Here is a 16307-nt window from a genome sequence, read left to right as displayed (position 1 = left end):
TATAAAAATATTTAATCAGACTTAGCTAATTATGACAACTACTCACACCATTTTAAAAGAGAGACACCTTATAATATGTTAGTAAATCCTCTCCCAATGCCATTTTTTTGAAGTTGCCATTCATCAATGGGGAATTGGCTCAGATGGTAGAGCGCTCGCTTAGCATGCGAGAGGTAGCGAGATCGATGCTCGCATTCTCCAAATGATTTAGCCTTTCATTTCATTTGTAGATACCCTTCACAGTCCGAATGTGTTAATCTTTCATTTTATTTGTATATACCCTTCACAGTTACAAATAGTATTTTGTCATGCAACATATAAAAATATTTAGTCAGACTTAGCTAATTATGACAACTACTCACACCATTTTAAAAGAGAGACACTTTATAATATGTTAGTAAATCATCTCCCAATGCCATTTTTTTAAAGTTGTTGTTCATCAATGGGGAATTAGCTCAGATGGTAGAGCGCTCGCTTAGCATGCGAGAGGTAGCGAGATCGATGCTCGCATTCTCCAAATGATTTAGCCTTTCATTTCATTTGTAGATACCCTTCACAGTCTAAATGCTTTAATCTTTCATTTTATTTGTATATACCCTTCACAGTTACAAAAAGTTTTTTGTCATGCAACATATAAAAATATTTAATCAGACTTAGCTAATTATGACAGCTACTTACACCATTTTAAAAGAGAGACACCTTATAATATGTTAGTAAATCATCTCCCAATGCCATTTTTTTGAAGTAGTCGTTCATCAATGGGGAATTAGCTCAGATGGTAGAGCGCTCGCTTAGCATGCGAGAGGTAGCGAGATCGATGCCTGCATTTAGCCTTTCATTTCGATGCCTGCATTTAGCCTTTCATTTCATTTGTAGATACCCTTCACAGTCCAAATGTTTTAATCTTTCATTTTATTTGTATATACCCTTCACAGTTACAAATAGTTTTTTGTCATGCAACATATAAAAATATTTAGTCAGACTTAGCTAATTATGACAACTACTCACACCATTTTAAAAGAGAGACACCTTATAATATGTTAGTAAATGATCTCCCAATGCCTTTTTTTGAACTTGTCATTCATCAATGGTGAATTAGCTCATATGGTAGAGCGCTCGCTTAGCATGCGAGAGGTAGCAAAATCTATGCTCGCATTCTCCAAATGTTTTATCCTTTCATTTCATTTGTAGATACCCTTCACAGTCCAAATGTTTTAATCTTTCATTTTATTTGTATATACCCTTCACAGTTACACATAGTTTTTTGTCATGCAACATATAAAAATATTTAGTCAGACTTAGCTAATTATGCCAACGACTCACACCATTTTAAAAGAGAGACACCTTATAATATGTTAGTAAATGATCTCCCAATGCCTTTTTTTTTAAACTTGTCATTCATCAATGGGGAATTAGCTCAGATGGTAGTGTGCTCGCTTAGCATGCGAGAGGTAGCGAGATCTATGCTCGCCTTCTCCAAATGTTTTATCCTTTCATTTCATTTGTAGATACCCTTCACAGTCCAAATGTTTTAATCTTTCATTTTATTTGTATATACCCTTCACAGTTACAAATAGTTTTTTGTCATGCAACATATAAAAATATTTAATCAGACTTAGCTAATTATGACAGCTACTTACACCATTTTAAAAGAGAGACACCTTATAATATGTTAGTAAATGATCTCCCAATGCCTTTTTTTTTTAACTTGCCATTTCGTCAATGGGGAATTAGCTCAGATGGTAGAGCGCTCGCTTAGCATGCGAGAGGTAGCGAGAGGTAGCGAGATCTATGCTCGCATTCTCCAAATGATTTAGCCTTTCATTTCATTTGTAGATACCCTTCACAGTCCAAATGTTTTAATATTTCATTTTATTTGTATATACCCTTCACAGTTACAAATAGTTTTTTGTCATGCAACATATAAAAATATTTAATCAGACTTAGCTAATTATGACAACTACTCACACCATTTTAAAAGAGAGACACCTTATAATATGTTAGTAAATCATCTCCCAATGCCTTTTTTTAAGTTACAATTCATCAATGGGGAATTAGCTCAGATGGTAGAGCGCTCGCTTAGCATGCGAGAGGTAGCGAGATCGATGCTCGCATTCTCCAAATGATTTAGCCTTTCATTTCATTTGTAGATACCCTTCACAGTCCAAATGTTTTAATCTTTCATTTTATTTGTATATACCCTTCACAGTTACAAATAGTTTTTTGTCATGCAACATATAAAAATATTTAATCAGACTTAGCTAATTATGACAACTACTCACACCATTTTAAAAGAGAGACACCTTATAATATGTTAGTAAATCATCTCCCAATGCCATTTTTTTGAACTTGTCCTTCATCAATGGGGAATTAGCTCAGATGGTAGAGCGCTCGCTTAGCATGGGAGAGGTAGCGAGATCGATGCTCGCATTCTCCAAATGATTTATCATTTCATTTGTAGATACCCTTCACCGTCCAAATGTTTTAATCTTTCATTTTATTTGTATATACCCTTCACAGTTACACATATTTTTTTGTCATGCAACATATAAAAATATTTAATCAGACTTAGCTAATTATGACAACTACTCACACCATTTTAAAAGAGAGACACCTTATAATATGTTAGTAAATCATCTCCCAATGCCATTTTTTTTAAGTTGTTATTTATAAATGGGGGATTAGCTCAGATGGTAGAGCGCTCGCTTAGCATGCGAGAGGTAGCGACATCGATGCTCGCATTCTCCAAATGTTTTATCCTTTCATTTCATTTGTAGATACCCTTCCATTTAAAAAGAGAGACACCTTATAATATGTTAGTAAATCATCTCCCAATGCCATTTTTTTGAAGTTGTCATTCATCAATGGGGAATTAGCTCAGATGGTAGAGCGCTCGCTTTGCATGCGAGAGGTAGCGAGATCGATGCTTGCATTCTCCAAATGATTTAGCCTTTCATTTCATTTGTAGATACCCTTCACAGTCCAAATGTTTTAATCTTTCATTTTATTTGTATATACCCTTCACAGTTACAAATAGTTTTTTGTCATGCAACATATAAAAATATTTAGTCAGACTTAGCTAATTATGACAACTACTCACTCCATTTTAAAAGAGAGACATCTTATAATATGTTAGTAAATCATCTCCCAATGCCTTTTTGGTAGCAAGATCGATGCTCGCATTCTCCAAATGATTTAGCCTTTCATTTCATTTGTAGATACCCTTCACAGTCCAAATGTTTTAATCTTTCATTTTATTTGTATATACACTTCACAGTTACAAATAGTTTTTTGTCATGCAACATATAAAAATATTTAATCATACTTAGCTAATTATGACAACTACTCACACCATTTTAAAAGAGAGACACTTTATAATATGTTAGTAAATGATCTCCCAATGCCTTTTTTTTTACGTTATCATTCATCAATGGGGAATTAGCTCAGATGGTAGAGCGCTCGCTTAGCATGCGAGAGGTAGCGACATCTATGCTCGCATTCTCCAAATGATTTAGCCTTTCATTTCATTTGTAGATACCCTTCACAGTCCAAATGTTTTAATCTTTAATTTTATTTGTATATACACTTCACAGTTACAAATAGTTTTTTGTCATGCAACATATAAAAATATTTAATCAGACTTAGCTAATTATGACAACTACTCACACCATTTTAAAAGAGAGACACCTTATAATATGTTAGTAAATCATCTCCCAATGCCATATTTTTGAAGTTGTCATTCATCAATGGGGAATTAGCTCAGATGGTAGAGCGCTCGCTTTGCATGCGAGAGGTAGCGAGATCGATGCTTGCATTCTCCAAATGATTTAGCCTTTCATTTCATTTGTAGATACCCTTCACAGTCCAAATGTTTTAATCTTTCATTTTATTTGTATATACCCTTCACAGTTACAAATAATTTTTTGTCATGCAACATATAAAAATATTTAGTCAGACTTAGCTAATTATGACAACTACTCACTCCATTTTAAAAGAGAGACACCTTATAATATGTTAGTAAATAATCTCCCAATGCCATTTTTTTGAAGTTGTCATTCATCAATGGGGAATTAGCTCAAATGGTAGAGCGCTCGCTTAGCATGCGAGAGGTAGCGAGATTGATGCTCGCATTCTCCAAATAATTTAGCCTTTCATTTTATTTGTAGATACCCTTCACAGTCCAAATGTTTTAATCTTTCATTTTATTTGTATATACCCTTCACAGTTACAAATAGTTTTTTGTCATGCAACATATAAAAATATTTAATCAGACTTAGCTAATTATGACAACTACTCACACCATTTTAAAAGAGAGACACCTTTCATTTCATTTGTAGATACCCTTCACAGTCCAAATGTTTTAATCTTTCATTTTTTTTTATATACGCTTCACAGTTACAAATAGTTTTTTGTCATGCAACATATAAAAATATTTAATCAGACTTAGCTAATTATGACAACTACTCACACCATTTTAAAAGAGAGACACCTTATAATATGTTAGTAAATCATCTCCCAATGCCATTTTTTTGAAGTTGTCATTCATCAATGGGGAATTAGCTCAGATGGTAGAGCGCTCGCTTAGCATGCGAGAGGTAGCGAGATCGATGCTCGCATTCTCCAAATGATTTAGCCTTTCATTTCATTTGTAGATACCCTTCACAGTCCAAATGTTTTAATCTTTCATTTTATATACCCTTCACAGTTACAAATATTTTTTTGTCATGCAACATATAAAAATATTTAATCAGACTTCGCTAATTATGACAACTACTCACACCATTTTAAAAGAGAGACACCTTATAATATGTTAGTAAATCATCTCCCAATGCCATTTTTTTGAAGTTGTCATTCATCAATGGGGAATTAGCTCAGATGGTAGAGCGCTCGCTTAGCATGCGAGAGGAAGCGAGATCGATGCTCGCATTCTCCAAATGATTTAGCCTTTCATTTCATTTGTTGATACCCTTCACAGTCTAAATGCTTTAATCTTTCATTTTATTTGTATATACCCTTCATAGTTACAAATAGTTTTTTGTCATGCAACATATAAAATTTTTTAGTCAGACTTAGCTAATTATGACAACTACTCACACCATTTTAAAAGAGAGACACCTTATAATATGTTAGTAAATCATCTCCCAATGCCATTTTTTTTAAGTTGTCATTCATCAATGGGGAATTAGCTCAGATGGTAGAGCGCTCGCTTAGCATGCGAGACGTAGCGAGATCGATGCTCGCATTCTCCAAATGATTTAGCCTTTCATTTCATTTGTAGATACCCTTCACAGTCCAAATGTTTTAATCTTTCATTTTATTTGTATATACCCTTCACAGTTACAAATAGTTTTTTGTCATGCAACATATAAAAATATTTAATCAGACTTAGCTAATTATGACAACTACTCACACCATTTTAAAAGAGAGACACCTTATAATATGTTAGTAAATCATCTCCCAATGCCATTTTTTTGAAGTTGTCATTCATCAATGGGGAATTAGCTCAGATGGTAGAGCGCTCGCTTAGCATGCGAGAGGTAGCGAGATCGATGCTCGCATTCTCCAAATGATTTAGCCTTTCATTTCATTTGTAGATACCCTTCACAGTCCAAATGTTTTAATCTTTCATTTTATATACCCTTCACAGTTACAAATATTTTTTTGTCATGCAACATATAAAAATATTTAATCAGACTTCGCTAATTATGACAACTACTCACACCATTTTAAAAGAGAGACACCTTATAATATGTTAGTAAATCATCTCCCAATGCCATTTTTTTGAAGTTGTCATTCATCAATGGGGAATTAGCTCAGATGGTAGAGCGCTCGCTTAGCATGCGAGAGGAAGCGAGATCGATGCTCGCATTCTCCAAATGATTTAGCCTTTCATTTCATTTGTTGATACCCTTCACAGTCTAAATGCTTTAATCTTTCATTTTATTTGTATATACCCTTCATAGTTACAAATAGTTTTTTGTCATGCAACATATAAAATTTTTTAGTCAGACTTAGCTAATTATGACAACTACTCACACCATTTTAAAAGAGAGACACCTTATAATATGTTAGTAAATCATCTCCCAATGCCATTTTTTTTAAGTTGTCATTCATCAATGGGGAATTAGCTCAGATGGTAGAGCGCTCGCTTAGCATGCGAGACAAAGCGAGATCGATGCTCGCATTCTCCAAATGATTTAGCCTTTCATTTCATTTGTAGATACCCTTCACAGTCCAAATGTTTTAATCTTTCATTTTATTTGTATATACCCTTCACAGTTACAAATAGTTTTTTGTCATGCAACATATAAAAATATTTAATCAGACTTAGCTAATTATGACAACTACTCACACCATTTTAAAAGAGAGACACCTTATAATATGTTAGTAAATCATCTCCCAATGCCATTTTTTTGAAGTTGTCATTCATCAATGGGGAATTAGCTCAGATGGTCGAGCGCTCACTTTGCATGCGAGAGGTAGTGAGATCGATGCTTGCATTCTCCAAATGATTTAGCCTTTCATTTCATTTGTAGATACCCTTCACAGTCCAAATGTTTTAATCTTTCATTTTATATACCCTTCACAGTTACAAATATTTTTTTGTCATGCAACATATAAAAATATTTAATCAGACTTCGCTAATTATGACAACTACTCACACCATTTTAAAAGAGAGACACCTTATAATATGTTAGTAAATCATCTCCCAATGCCATTTTTTTGAAGTTGTCATTCATCAATGGGGAATTAGCTCAGATGGTAGAGCGCTCGCTTAGCATGCGAGAGGTAGCGAGATCGATGCTCGCATTCTCCAAATGATTTAGCCTTTCATTTCATTTGTTGATTCCCTTCACAGTCTAAATGCTTTAATCTTTCATTTTATTTGTATATACCCTTCATAGTTACAAATAGTTTTTTGTCATGCAACATATAAAATTTTTTAGTCAGACTTAGCTAATTATGACAACTACTCACACCATTTTAAAAGAGAGACACCTTATAATATGTTAGTAAATCATCTCCCAATGCCATTTTTTTTAAGTTGTCATTCATCAATGGGGAATTAGCTCAGATGGTAGAGCGCTCGCTTAGCATGCGAGAGGTAGCGAGATCGATGCTCGCATTCTCCAAATGATTTAGCCTTTCATTTCATTTGTAGATACCCTTCACAGTCCAAATGTTTTAATCTTTCATTTTATTTTTATATACCCTTCACAGTTACAAATATTTTTTTGTCATGCAACATATAAAAATATTTAATCAGACTTAGCTAATTATGACAACTACTCACACCATTTTAAAAGAGAGACACCTTATAATATGTTAGTAAATCATCTCCCAATGCCTTTTTTTTGAACTTGTCATTCATCAATTGGGAATTAGCTCTGATGGTAGAGCGCTCGCTTAGCATGCGAGAGGTAGCGAGATCTATTCTCGCATTCTCAAAATGTTTTATCCTTTCATTTCATTTGTAGATACCCTTCACAGTCCAAATGTTTTAATCTTTCATTTTATTTGTATATACCCTTCACAGTTACAAATAGTTTTTTGTCATGCAACATATAAAAATATTTAATCAGACTTAGCTAATTATGACAACTACTCACACCATTTTAAAAGAGAGACACCTTATAATATGTTAGTAAATCCTCTCCCAATGCCATTTTTTTGAAGTTGCCATTCATCAATGGGGAATTGGCTCAGATGGTAGAGCGCTCGCTTAGCATGCGAGAGGTAGCGAGATCGATGCTCGCATTCTCCAAATGATTTAGCCTTTCATTTCATTTGTAGATACCCTTCACAGTCCGAATGTGTTAATCTTTCATTTTATTTGTATATACCCTTCACAGTTACAAATAGTATTTTGTCATGCAACATATAAAAATATTTAGTCAGACTTAGCTAATTATGACAACTACTCACACCATTTTAAAAGAGAGACACTTTATAATATGTTAGTAAATCATCTCCCAATGCCATTTTTTTAAAGTTGTTGTTCATCAATGGGGAATTAGCTCAGATGGTAGAGCGCTCGCTTAGCATGCGAGAGGTAGCGAGATCGATGCTCGCATTCTCCAAATGATTTAGCCTTTCATTTCATTTGTAGATACCCTTCACAGTCTAAATGCTTTAATCTTTCATTTTATTTGTATATACCCTTCACAGTTACAAAAAGTTTTTTGTCATGCAACATATAAAAATATTTAATCAGACTTAGCTAATTATGACAGCTACTTACACCATTTTAAAAGAGAGACACCTTATAATATGTTAGTAAATCATCTCCCAATGCCATTTTTTTGAAGTAGTCGTTCATCAATGGGGAATTAGCTCAGATGGTAGAGCGCTCGCTTAGCATGCGAGAGGTAGCGAGATCGATGCCTGCATTTAGCCTTTCATTTCGATGCCTGCATTTAGCCTTTCATTTCATTTGTAGATACCCTTCACAGTCCAAATGTTTTAATCTTTCATTTTATTTGTATATACCCTTCACAGTTACAAATAGTTTTTTGTCATGCAACATATAAAAATATTTAGTCAGACTTAGCTAATTATGACAACTACTCACACCATTTTAAAAGAGAGACACCTTATAATATGTTAGTAAATGATCTCCCAATGCCTTTTTTTGAACTTGTCATTCATCAATGGTGAATTAGCTCATATGGTAGAGCGCTCGCTTAGCATGCGAGAGGTAGCAAAATCTATGCTCGCATTCTCCAAATGTTTTATCCTTTCATTTCATTTGTAGATACCCTTCACAGTCCAAATGTTTTAATCTTTCATTTTATTTGTATATACCCTTCACAGTTACAAATAGTTTTTTGTCATGCAACATATAAAAATATTTAATCAGACTTAGCTAATTATGACAGCTACTTACACCATTTTAAAAGAGAGACACCTTATAATATGTTAGTAAATGATCTCCCAATGCTTTTTTTTTTTAACTTGCCATTTCGTCAATGGGGAATTAGCTCAGATGGTAGAGCGCTCGCTTAGCATGCGAGAGGTAGCGAGAGGTAGCGAGATCTATGCTCGCATTCTCCAAATGATTTAGCCTTTCATTTCATTTGTAGATACCCTTCACAGTCCAAATGTTTTAATATTTCATTTTATTTGTATATACCCTTCACAGTTACAAATAGTTTTTTGTCATGCAACATATAAAAATATTTAATCAGACTTAGCTAATTATGACAACTACTCACACCATTTTAAAAGAGAGACACCTTATAATATGTTAGTAAATCATCTCCCAATGCCTTTTTTTAAGTTACAATTCATCAATGGGGAATTAGCTCAGATGGTAGAGCGCTCGCTTAGCATGCGAGAGGTAGCGAGATCGATGCTCGCATTCTCCAAATGATTTAGCCTTTCATTTCATTTGTAGATACCCTTCACAGTCCAAATGTTTTAATCTTTCATTTTATTTGTATATACCCTTCACAGTTACAAATAGTTTTTTGTCATGCAACATATAAAAATATTTAATCAGACTTAGCTAATTATGACAACTACTCACACCATTTTAAAAGAGAGACACCTTATAATATGTTAGTAAATCATCTCCCAATGCCATTTTTTTGAACTTGTCCTTCATCAATGGGGAATTAGCTCAGATGGTAGAGCGCTCGCTTAGCATGGGAGAGGTAGCGAGATCGATGCTCGCATTCTCCAAATGATTTATCATTTCATTTGTAGATACCCTTCACCGTCCAAATGTTTTAATCTTTCATTTTATTTGTATATACCCTTCACAGTTACACATATTTTTTTGTCATGCAACATATAAAAATATTTAATCAGACTTAGCTAATTATGACAACTACTCACACCATTTTAAAAGAGAGACACCTTATAATATGTTAGTAAATCATCTCCCAATGCCATTTTTTTTAAGTTGTTATTTATAAATGGGGGATTAGCTCAGATGGTAGAGCGCTCGCTTAGCATGCGAGAGGTAGCGACATCGATGCTCGCATTCTCCAAATGTTTTATCCTTTCATTTCATTTGTAGATACCCTTCCATTTAAAAAGAGAGACACCTTATAATATGTTAGTAAATCATCTCCCAATGCCATTTTTTTGAAGTTGTCATTCATCAATGGGGAATTAGCTCAGATGGTAGAGCGCTCGCTTTGCATGCGAGAGGTAGCGAGATCGATGCTTGCATTCTCCAAATGATTTAGCCTTTCATTTCATTTGTAGATACCCTTCACAGTCCAAATGTTTTAATCTTTCATTTTATTTGTATATACCCTTCACAGTTACAAATAGTTTTTTGTCATGCAACATATAAAAATATTTAGTCAGACTTAGCTAATTATGACAACTACTCACTCCATTTTAAAAGAGAGACATCTTATAATATGTTAGTAAATCATCTCCCAATGCCTTTTTTTTAAGTTACAATTCATCAATGGGGAATTAGCTCAGATGGTAGAGCGCTCGCTTAGCATGCGAGAGGTAGCGCGATCGATGCTCGCATTCTCCAAATGATTTAGCCTTTCATTTCATTTGTAGATACCCTTCACAGTCCAAATGTTTTAATATTTCATTTTATTTGTATATACCCTTCACAGTTACAAATAGTTTTTTGTCATGCAACATATAAAAATATTTAATCAGACTTAGCTAATTATGACAACTACTCACACCATTTTAAAAGAGAGACACCTTATAATATGTTAGTAAATCATCTCCCAATTCCTTTTTTTTAAGTTACAATTCATCAATGGGGAATTAGCTCAGATGGTAGAGCGCTCGCTTAGCATGCGAGAGGTAGCGAGATCGATGCTCGCATTCTCCAAATGATTTAGCCTTTCATTTCATTTGTAGATACCCTTCACAGTCCAAATGTTTTAATCTTTCGGTACTTATGTATTATCTGGACTCCCATGTTAAATGCACCCCATTTTTTCATACCCCTACTATCCAACTACGCATGGAGTTGATTTTATATAGTGTGGCGAGCGCAGCGAGCCACCGTGCCCGAAGCGTGGCGAGCGCAGCGAGCCCCGCGAGGGGACACGGTCTCATAAGAAAACCGTGAGCCCAGATATTACATAAGTACCAATCTTTCATTTTATTTGTATATACACTTCACAGTTACAAATAGTTTTTTGTCATGCAACATATAAAAATATTTAATCAGACTTAGCTAATTATGACAACTACTCACACCATTTTAAAAGAGAGACACTTTATAATATGTTAGTAAATGATCTCCCAATGCCTTTTTTTTTACCTTGCCATTCATCAATGGGGAATTAGCTCAGATGGTAGAGCGCTCGCTTAGCATGCGAGAGGTAGCGACATCTATGCTCGCATTCTCCAAATGATTTAGCCTTTCATTTCATTTGTAGATACCCTTCACAGTCCAAATGTTTTAATCTTTCATTTTATTTGTATATACACTTCACAGTTACAAATAGTTTTTTGTCATGCAACATATAAAAATATTTAATCAGACTTAGCTAATTATGACAACTACTCACACCATTTTAAAAGAGAGACACCTTATAATATGTTAGTAAATCATCACCCAATGCCATATTTTTGAAGTTGTCATTCATCAATGGGGAATTAGCTCAGATGGTAGAGCGCTCGCTTTGCATGCGAGAGGTAGCGAGATCGATGCTTGCATTCTCCAAATGATTTAGCCTTTCATTTCATTTGTAGATACCCTTCACAGTCCAAATGTTTTAATCTTTCATTTTATTTGTATATACCCTTCACAGTTACAAATAGTTTTTTGTCATGCAACATATAAAAATATTTAGTCAGACTTAGCTAATTATGACAACTACTCACTCCATTTTAAAAGAGAGACACCTTATAATATTTGAGTAAATAATCTCCCAATGCCATTTTTTTTAAGTTGTCATTCATCAATGGGGAATTAGCTCAAATGGTAGAGCGCTCGCTTAGCATGCGAGAGGTAGCGCGATCGATGCTCGCATTCTCCAAATGATTTAGCCTTTCATTTCATTTGTAGATACCCTTCACAGTCCAAATGTTTTAATATTTCATTTTATTTGTATATACCCTTCACAGTTACAAATAGTTTTTTGTCATGCAACATATAAAAATATTTAATCAGACTTAGCTAATTATGACAACTACTCACACCATTTTAAAAGAGAGACACCTTATAATATGTTAGTAAATCATCTCCCAATGCCTTTTTTTTAAGTAACAATTCATCAATGGGGAATTAGCTCAGATGGTAGAGCGCTCGCTTAGCATGCGAGAGGTAGCGAGATCGATGCTCGCATTCTCCAAATGATTTAGCCTTTCATTTCATTTGTAGATACCCTTCACAGTCCAAATGTTTTAATCTTTCATTTTATTTGTATATACACTTCACAGTTACAAATAGTTTTTTGTCATGCAACATATAAAAATATTTAATCATACTTAGCTAATTATGACAACTACTCACACCATTTTAAAAGAGAGACACTTTATAATATGTTAGTAAATGATCTCCCAATGCCTTTTTTTTTTACGTTATCATTCATCAATGGGGAATTAGCTCAGATGGTAGAGCGCTCGCTTAGCATGCGAGAGGTAGCGACATCTATGCTCGCATTCTCCAAATGATTTAGCCTTTCATTTCATTTGTAGATACCCTTCACAGTCCAAATGTTTTAATCTTTAATTTTATTTGTATATACACTTCACAGTTACAAATAGTTTTTTGTCATGCAACATATAAAAATATTTAATCAGACTTAGCTAATTATGACAACTACTCACACCATTTTAAAAGAGAGACACCTTATAATATGTTAGTAAATCATCTCCCAATGCCATATTTTTGAAGTTGTCATTCATCAATGGGGAATTAGCTCAGATGGTAGAGCGCTCGCTTTGCATGCGAAAGGTAGCGAGATCGATGCTTGCATTCTCCAAATGATTTAGCCTTTCATTTCATTTGTAGATACCCTTCACAGTCCAAATGTTTTAATCTTTCATTTTATTTGTATATACCCTTCACAGTTACAAATAATTTTTTGTCATGCAACATATAAAAATATTTAGTCAGACTTAGCTAATTATGACAACTACTCACTCCATTTTAAAAGAGAGACACCTTATAATATGTTAGTAAATAATCTCCCAATGCCATTTTTTTGAAGTTGTCATTCATCAATGGGGAATTAGCTCAAATGGTAGAGCGCTCGCTTAGCATGCGAGAGGTAGCGAGATTGATGCTCGCATTCTCCAAATAATTTAGCCTTTCATTTTATTTGTAGATACCCTTCACAGTCCAAATGTTTTAATCTTTCATTTTATTTGTATATACCCTTCACAGTTACAAATAGTTTTTTGTCATGCAACATATAAAAATATTTAATCAGACTTAGCTAATTATGACAACTACTCACACCATTTTAAAAGAGAGACACCTTATAATATGTTAGTAAATCATCTCCCAATGCCATTTTTTTTAAGTTGTCATTCATCAATGGGGAATTAGCTCAGATCGTAGAGCGCTCGCTAAGCATGCGTGAAGTAGCGAGATCGGGGCTCGCATTCTCCAAATGATTTAGCCTTTCATTTCATTTGTAGATACCCTTCACAGTCCAAATGTTTTAATCTTTCATTTTTTTTTATATACGCTTCACAGTTACAAATAGTTTTTTGTCATGCAACATATAAAAATATTTAGTCAGACTTAGCTAATTATGACAACTACTCACACCATTTTAAAAGAGAGACACCTTATAATATGTTAGTAAATGATCTCCCAATGCCTTTTTTTGAACTAGTTATTCATTAATGGGGAATTAGCTCAGATGGTAGAGCGCTCGCTTAGCATGCGAGAGGTAGCGAGATCGATGCTCGCATTCTCCAAATGTTTTATCCTTTCATTTCATTTGTAGATACCCTTCACAGTCCAAATGTTTTAATCTTTCATTTTATTTGTATATACCCTTCACAGTTACGAATAGTTTTTTGTCATGCAACATATAAAAATATTTAGTCAGACTTAGCTAATTATGACAACTACTCACACCATTTTAAAAGAGAGACACCTTATAATATGTTAGTAAATGATCTCCCAATGCCTTTTTTTTTAACTTGTCATTTATCAATGGGGAATTAGCTCAGATGGTAGAGCGCTCGCTTAGCATGCGAGAGGTAGCGAGATCTATGCTCGCATTCTCCAAATGATTTAGCCTTTCATTTCATTTGTAGATACCCTTCACAGTCCAAATGTTTTAATCTTTCATTTTATTTGTATATACCCTTCACAGTTAAAAATAGTTTTTTGTCATGCAACATATAAAAATATTTAATCAGACTTAGCTAATTATGACAACTACTCACACCATTTTAAAAGAGAGACACCTTATAATATGTTAGTAAATCATCTCCCAATGCCATTGTTTTGAAGTTGTCATTCATCAATGGGGAATTAGCTCAGATGGTAGAGCGCTCGCTTAGCATGCGAGAGGTAGCGAGATCGATGCTCGCATTCTCCAAATGTTTTATCCTTTCATTTCATTTGTAGATAGCCTTCACAGTCCAAATGTTTTAATCTTTCATTTTATTTGTATATACCCTTCACAGTTACAAATAGTTTTTTGTCATGCAACATATAAAAATATTTAGTCAGACTTAGCTAATTATGACAACTACTCACACCATTTTAAAAGAGAGACACCTTATAATATGTTAGTAAATGATCTCCCAATGCCTTTTTTTTGAACTTGTCATTCATCAATGGGGAATTAGCTCAGATGGTAGAGCGTTTGCTTAGCATGCGAGAGGTAGCGAGATCTATGCTCGCATTCTCCAAATGATTTAGCCTTTCATTTCATTTGTAGATACCCTTCAAAGTCCAAATGTTTTAATCTTTAATTTTTTTTGTATATACCCTTCACAGTTACAAATAGTTTTTTGTCATACAACATATAAAAATATTTAATCAGACTTAGCTAATTATGACAACTACTCACACCATTTTAAAAGAGAGACACCTTATAATATGTTAGTAAATCATCTCCCAATGCCATTTTTTTGAAGTTGTCATTCATCAATGGGGAATTAGCTCAGATGTTAGAGCGCTCGCTTTGCATGCGAGAGGTAGCGAGATTGATGCTTGCATTCTCCAAATGATTTAGCCTTTCATTTCATTTGTAGATACCCTTCACAGTCCAAATGTTTTAATCAATGGGGAATTAGCTCAGATGGTAGAGCGCTCGCTTTGCATGCGAGAGGTAGCGAGATCGATGCTTGCATTCTCCAAATGATTTAGCCTTTCATTTCATTTGTAGATACCCTTCACAGTCCAAATGTTTTAATCTTTCATTTTATTTGTATATACCCTTCACAGTTACAAATAGTTTTTTGTCATGCAACATATAAAAATATTTAGTCAGACTTAGCTAATTATGACAACTACTCACTCCATTTTAAAAGAGAGACACCTTATAATATGTTAGTAAATCATCTCCCAATGCCATTTTATTGAAGTTGTCATTCATCAATGGGGAATTAGCTCAGATGGTAGAGCGCTCGCTTAGCATGCGAGAGGTAGCGAGATTGATGCTCGCATTCTCCAAATAATTTAACCTTTCATTTTATTTGTAGATACCCTTCACAGTCCAAATGTTTTAATCTTTCATTTTATTTGTATATACCCTTCACTGTTACAAATAGTTTTTTGTCATGCAACATATAAAAATATTTAGTCAGACTTAGCTAATTATGACTACTACTCACACCATTTTAAAAGAGAGACACCTTATAATATGTTAGTAAATGATCTCCCAATGCCATTTTATTGAAGTTGTCATTCATCAATGGGGAATTAGCTCAGATGGTAGAGCGCTCGCTTAGCATGCGAGAGGTAGCGAGATTGATGCTTGCATTCTCCAAATAATTTAACCTTTCATTTTATTTGTAGATACCCTTCACAGTCCAAATGTTTTAATCTTTCATTTTATTTGTATATACCCTTCACAGTTACAAATAGTTTTTTGTCATGCAACATATAAAAATATTTAATCAGACTTAGCTAATTATGACAACTACTCACACCATTTTAAAAGAGAGACACCTTATAATATGTTAGTAAATCATGTCCCAATGCCATTTTTTTTAAGTTGTCGTTCATCATTGGGGAAATAGCTCAGATGGTAGAGCGCTCGTTAAGCATGCGAGAGGTAGCGAGATCGATGCTCGCATTCTCCAAATGGTTTAGACTTTCATTTCATTCGTAGATACCCTTCAAAGTCCAAATGTTTTAATCTTTCAGTTTATTTGTATATACCCATCACAGTTAC

General features: G+C 34.0%; 16 non-coding genes across 16 annotated transcripts; all 16 read left to right on the top strand.

Moving 5' to 3' along the window:
• The first annotated feature begins 128 nt into the window (after positions 1-128).
• On the top strand, positions 129-201 carry TRNAA-AGC (transfer RNA alanine (anticodon AGC)). Its single transcript has one exon. It is a non-coding gene; the product is annotated as a tRNA-Ala (tRNA).
• A 243-nt stretch (positions 202-444) lies between these two features.
• On the top strand, positions 445-517 carry TRNAA-AGC (transfer RNA alanine (anticodon AGC)). Its single transcript has one exon. It is a non-coding gene; the product is annotated as a tRNA-Ala (tRNA).
• A 1531-nt stretch (positions 518-2048) lies between these two features.
• On the top strand, positions 2049-2121 carry TRNAA-AGC (transfer RNA alanine (anticodon AGC)). The gene has a single exon. It is a non-coding gene; the product is annotated as a tRNA-Ala (tRNA).
• A 2429-nt stretch (positions 2122-4550) lies between these two features.
• TRNAA-AGC (transfer RNA alanine (anticodon AGC)) lies at positions 4551-4623 on the top strand. Its single transcript has one exon. It is a non-coding gene; the product is annotated as a tRNA-Ala (tRNA).
• A 237-nt stretch (positions 4624-4860) lies between these two features.
• On the top strand, positions 4861-4933 carry TRNAA-AGC (transfer RNA alanine (anticodon AGC)). Its single transcript has one exon. It is a non-coding gene; the product is annotated as a tRNA-Ala (tRNA).
• A 559-nt stretch (positions 4934-5492) lies between these two features.
• Positions 5493-5565, top strand: TRNAA-AGC (transfer RNA alanine (anticodon AGC)). Its single transcript has one exon. It is a non-coding gene; the product is annotated as a tRNA-Ala (tRNA).
• Positions 5566-5802: 237 nt separating this feature from the next.
• On the top strand, positions 5803-5875 carry TRNAA-AGC (transfer RNA alanine (anticodon AGC)). The gene has a single exon. It is a non-coding gene; the product is annotated as a tRNA-Ala (tRNA).
• An 869-nt stretch (positions 5876-6744) lies between these two features.
• Positions 6745-6817, top strand: TRNAA-AGC (transfer RNA alanine (anticodon AGC)). The gene has a single exon. It is a non-coding gene; the product is annotated as a tRNA-Ala (tRNA).
• Positions 6818-7060: 243 nt separating this feature from the next.
• On the top strand, positions 7061-7133 carry TRNAA-AGC (transfer RNA alanine (anticodon AGC)). Its single transcript has one exon. It is a non-coding gene; the product is annotated as a tRNA-Ala (tRNA).
• Positions 7134-7692: 559 nt separating this feature from the next.
• On the top strand, positions 7693-7765 carry TRNAA-AGC (transfer RNA alanine (anticodon AGC)). Its single transcript has one exon. It is a non-coding gene; the product is annotated as a tRNA-Ala (tRNA).
• Positions 7766-8008: 243 nt separating this feature from the next.
• TRNAA-AGC (transfer RNA alanine (anticodon AGC)) lies at positions 8009-8081 on the top strand. Its single transcript has one exon. It is a non-coding gene; the product is annotated as a tRNA-Ala (tRNA).
• Positions 8082-9295: 1214 nt separating this feature from the next.
• On the top strand, positions 9296-9368 carry TRNAA-AGC (transfer RNA alanine (anticodon AGC)). The gene has a single exon. It is a non-coding gene; the product is annotated as a tRNA-Ala (tRNA).
• A 1375-nt stretch (positions 9369-10743) lies between these two features.
• On the top strand, positions 10744-10816 carry TRNAA-AGC (transfer RNA alanine (anticodon AGC)). The gene has a single exon. It is a non-coding gene; the product is annotated as a tRNA-Ala (tRNA).
• A 1401-nt stretch (positions 10817-12217) lies between these two features.
• On the top strand, positions 12218-12290 carry TRNAA-AGC (transfer RNA alanine (anticodon AGC)). The gene has a single exon. It is a non-coding gene; the product is annotated as a tRNA-Ala (tRNA).
• Positions 12291-13796: 1506 nt separating this feature from the next.
• Positions 13797-13869, top strand: TRNAA-AGC (transfer RNA alanine (anticodon AGC)). The gene has a single exon. It is a non-coding gene; the product is annotated as a tRNA-Ala (tRNA).
• A 559-nt stretch (positions 13870-14428) lies between these two features.
• Positions 14429-14501, top strand: TRNAA-AGC (transfer RNA alanine (anticodon AGC)). The gene has a single exon. It is a non-coding gene; the product is annotated as a tRNA-Ala (tRNA).
• Positions 14502-16307: the final 1806 nt, after the last annotated feature.

Source organism: Crinia signifera, chromosome 3 (genome assembly GCF_055691185.1).
Source record: "Crinia signifera chromosome 3, ASM5569118v1, whole genome shotgun sequence".
NCBI lineage: Eukaryota > Metazoa > Chordata > Amphibia > Anura > Myobatrachidae > Crinia > Crinia signifera.
This window is presented reverse-complemented; position numbering and strand designations above follow the sequence as displayed.